This window comes from Tupaia chinensis, unplaced genomic scaffold (genome assembly GCF_000334495.1).
Source record: "Tupaia chinensis unplaced genomic scaffold, TupChi_1.0 Scaffold144165_1, whole genome shotgun sequence".
NCBI lineage: Eukaryota > Metazoa > Chordata > Mammalia > Scandentia > Tupaiidae > Tupaia > Tupaia belangeri.
The window spans coordinates 50,150-54,839 of NW_006204021.1; the positions used below are offsets into that span (position 1 = coordinate 50,150).

General features: G+C 37.6%; 1 pseudogene; it reads left to right on the forward strand.

Moving 5' to 3' along the window:
* Positions 1 to 894: 894 nt before the first annotated feature.
* On the forward strand, positions 895 to 4,065 carry LOC102489214 (zinc finger protein 280D pseudogene; annotated as a pseudogene).
* Positions 4,066 to 4,690: the final 625 nt, after the last annotated feature.

Genomic DNA, 4,690 nt, shown 5'->3' on the forward strand with positions numbered 1-4,690 from the left:
AACCCCCACCCCCACCTTGGGTCTCACAGCAGGAGGTGAGCAGTAGGCAAGGCAGTGAAGCTTCTTCTGTATTTACAGTTGTATTTTCATTGTGCACATTACCACTTCAACTCCACCTCCTGTTGTTGAAAAATCTTGTTGCCCATCAAGTTGCAAAGTTGACTTTCTATAAATCAACAGCAGCATTAGATTCTTGTAGGACTCCCCAGGTGGGATTGTCTAGTTGCAGGGATACAAGCTCAAGGCTCCCACTGATTATGCATTATGGTGAGTTGTATGATTATTTCATTATATATTACAATGAAATAGTAATAGAAACAGTGTGGTATGGAGGGTGGCCTGGAGTCCCCCAGTAAGGCAGTGTGTCTGGCTTCTTGAGAGCCTGCCCTGCCCACAGCTCAGGTACAGGCTCTGCAACAGGAGCCACTACTTGTGTAATTTGTCATGCTCCTCCTTTTCCTCTGTCTCTTTCTCCTCCTCCTCAGGTCTCCAGTCAGACCTATCTGCTCCACTCACAGAAGGAAAACCGAGATAAAATTTGTTGCCTTGTCTGGAGTCACATGGTGACAATTTACAGAAAGTCAACTCTGCAACTTGATGGGCAACAAGATTTTCCAACAAAAAATTTTTTTAAATGGCAGAACTCTCGGGACCAGCAGTTAGCGTAAAGGCTATGTCACTGGACTCCCATGTAGCTGACCGCTGTTTGCATCCCGGACCCGATGGCTTAAACTCACGCCGGGCACGTGTGCGTGTGTGCCCAAGATCCCAAGAGGAGAAGGGATTGTGGCATGGCCATCCTCCCTGGGGGGTGATTTCTCGCTTTCTGTCTCTCTGTCTCTCTCTGTCTTTCTGGGGAGAGCACATGCCCTATAGCAAAAAACTCTCAAAAAAATGGCAGAACTCTTTACAGAATGTCAAGAGCTGGAACCATGGCAGAAGAAAGTAAATGCGGTTGAGGATGATAATAATGATGAGCCAATCTCTTTTGGAGAAATATCAAGTTCAAAACATGTAATTTTAAATCTTTTGAACAGATTTAACCTCAGCACATATTCAAGGGGAATAGAGAATGGTGCACTCAGTTGAGGTATTAATACTGCATTCAAGCCTACGAGTAAAAACTACAAGAACTTGACATCAAATCCAACAGCTTCCTTGTCAGTACATTTTCATCCTGAATCTACATCTTCAGATGGTTCTGTTATTTCTTGGCCTTTTTCTAAATCTGGTTATATAACTAACTCACCACAAGTTGTATCTATTAATTCTTTGGAGCTACTGTTTGACTTAAACTAGAAAACAAGATTATCACATTACCAAGGGCACCAACACTTTCCATAGTAGAAATGAAACAAAGTTTATTTTTATCAAAACATCCTTCTACTTCTGAAGTAAACAGTATTGGCCCAAAAAGCCTAAGCCCAGTGAAAGTATTTCTAGAACAAATTCCTCAGATGTATTCCCCTCAGTTAAATCTCTTTCCGTGACATTTCCCCAGTCTGTGCCATCAAAAGTTACAAATACTTCATGAAATCAATCTAAAAATGGGACACTTTTTCCAAGAGCTCGTCCAAAAGTGAAATACTCATTTCAATCTTTTGGATCCTTTGAAAAATCACATGAAGTATTGTGGTCCAGACATGATAAATGACTTTTTGGAATTGCCTAAAACAGAATTTTCAAGTACAGCAAGTAAAAATAATGTTATTGATTCTGAGAAAGGAAAATTGATCATATTAGTTAATGACTTCTATTATGGAAAACATAAAGGAGATGTCCAGGAAGAACAGGAGACTCATACAACTTTTAAATGCTTCAGTAGCTTGAAAATTATTAAAAACGATATTAGGTTTATGAACCACATGAAACATCATTTGGAACTTGAGAAGTGGAGCAATTAGAGCTGGAAAAACTATACCACTTACCAGCACTGCTACCAGCAGTATCACACACCATTTCACCTGCAGTGTCACATTGAGAGTACACCCACCTGTTTATGAATTTTCTACAGTTTGTAAAAATCTGTGACTTATCATTTGAAATAGAACATGGTCTTTTACAGCATATAAAGGACAATCATAAACCTAGTAAAATGCCATATATTTGCCAGGTTTGCAATAGTAGATTTTCATCATTTTCTGATGTAAAAATGCATCTTAGAACATCCCACAAAAGCACTATAAACTTGCTATGTCCATTTTGACTCGAAGTTATTAAAATTGCAACCCATTATATAAGTCATTATATGAATCATCAGGAAAAATAAGGAATACATCATTGTACAAAATGCAGACTACAGTTTTTGACACACAAGGAGAAAAATAGATCACAAGACGCAGCATCATGAAACATGTAGAAAACCTAAACAATTAGAAGGGCTGCCTCCTGGGACAGAAGATAATATTCAAGTTTCAGTTGTACTTCTTCAATCAGGATCTTAAGCTACCAGAAGCACAAGCACTTCTACTCTTCATCTCTCACCTCCAAAGATTAAAAATATAGCTACTAAAAATCCCATAAAATCTATTAATAATATAAGTAAACCTAACACAACCAAATCCAATGCAAGTAAATCTTTTGTTTTTATTCTTTTGGAGAGGTTGTTGCTATAGGAAGCATGTGCTTGCCAGAAAGACAGAGAGAGACAGAGAGAAATCACCCCTGGGGGGGATGGCCATGCCACAATCCCTTCTCCTCCATTCTCCTCTTGGGATCTTGGGCATGCATGCATACACACCCGGTGTGAATTTAAGCCACCGAGTCTGGGTCTTGAACCATGATTGACTATATGGGAGTCCAGCAATGAAGCCATTACACCATTTGTTGGTCCCCCAATGCAAGTAAATCTATTGCCAGTAAGCCTAATGGAAGTAAATCTAAATACAAATAAAAAATTGCTAATATGGAAAAGAAACAAAACACATTTGCTTATAGCAATAAGAAAAAGTAAAGTCAATACAGCCTTGAGGACCTTAAGGTAAGCTGTGCATTCACAAGTGCATTGAGTGTTGCTCCAAAATAAAAGATTTTGCAAACCACTTTCTTACGTATGTCCACTGTTGTTTTTGCACATATAGCACTAGCTGTAGTAAAGCCTATGTAAATCATATGATGAGCTTTCATAGTAACCATTCAAGTAAAAGGTTTTCTTATATTTAAGAAATATTCAAATCATCTCAGGGGCATTACTCTAATCTGGTTTATTTGTGACTTCTTAACTGATGCTTCTGGCTTAGATGCTATGGCTACACACTTAGGTCAACATGAAACTCATACTTGCAATGAGAGCTGAAAAATGTTGTACTAGAGAAAGTTTCTGTTTATATACCAACTTCTGAACATCTTTCTGAAATAATAAAAGAAACTCTCACTAAGGAACAAGAACTTGTGTCTAAGGAAATTGCAAAGACCTAATATGGCTGAAAGAGAAACAAAAGCATTAAATTCTAAAAGTAAAGAAGATAGTCTTCAGAAGAAGGAAAAAAATGGATATGATGCAAATTCACATGAAGGAGCATCAATAACCAAAAGTGAAGAATACTTAATAGTTTCAGATAAGAAAAATAATACCTGTCTTGAAGATCAGAAAGCTGATTTAAGGAAAACCTTCAGTTATGATTCAAATACTGGAGCAGATAACATAGGAAAGGAAAAACAAATACAGCATTATTTTAGGAAATGGAGTTGAAGACATGCCAAAAATTCAGAAAACATAATAATGTGATCATTTTAAAGATCAAAACTCCAGTGAAACTATGTTTTCTTCAAAGAATGTTAAAAATTTGCAGATAATATCAGGTGATGTAGCATTGATCAGATTTTGAGAAAAAGAAATGAACCTGATCCTATTAGTTCCGATATCAGTGAGCATGGCAGTACTCATTTGGAACCTTTGACTCCATCAGAAGTACTTGAGTGTGAAGTCACAAAGATTCTTCAGAAAGGTAGTGGTGATTCTTCAGCAAAGACTATGAAGTAGTATCTGATCAAACAGATAACATTTCTGGAGAAAATAGACCTAGCACAACAGATATAACAGTAGACCTCAGGACCAGCAGTTAGTGTAATGGCTATGTCACTGAACTCCCATGTAGCTGACTGCGGTTCAAGTCCTGGACCCGGTGGCTTAAAACTCATGCCGGGTGCATGTGCATGCACGCCCAAGATCCCAAGAGGAGAATGGAAGAGAAGGGATTGCGGCGTGGCCATCCCCTCTGGGGGGTGATTTCTCACTTTCTGTCTCTCTGTCCTCTCTGTCTTTCTTGCGAGCGCATGTGCCCTATAGCAAAAAAAAACCTCTCAAAAAAAAAAGTAGACCTCGTAGATGGAAAAAAAAGAATTTGAAATTAATTATTCATTCTAAGTTTTAGTGTACCAACAGTAAGAGGAATTGGAACAGTGAAATCAGATGAATTTAGTATTGTTTTTGTAGAGCTCAGAAATAGAAAAATGTGGAGGAGATCATATATATATATATATATTTAACAAACCAATTCACCAGTAATAGCAAGATTAGTATGGATTTCCAAGAAGATTTTTAAAACATGAACAGAATTTTAAAGAGGGATAAATTTGTTATGCAAAAGTATCATTAATAGTTTTCAACAGAGTGGGAGTTGGTTGTCAGTATAAACTAATTTTAAGAACATTAGTTATTGGCTCTGGCAGGTGGTGTGGTGGTTAAGGG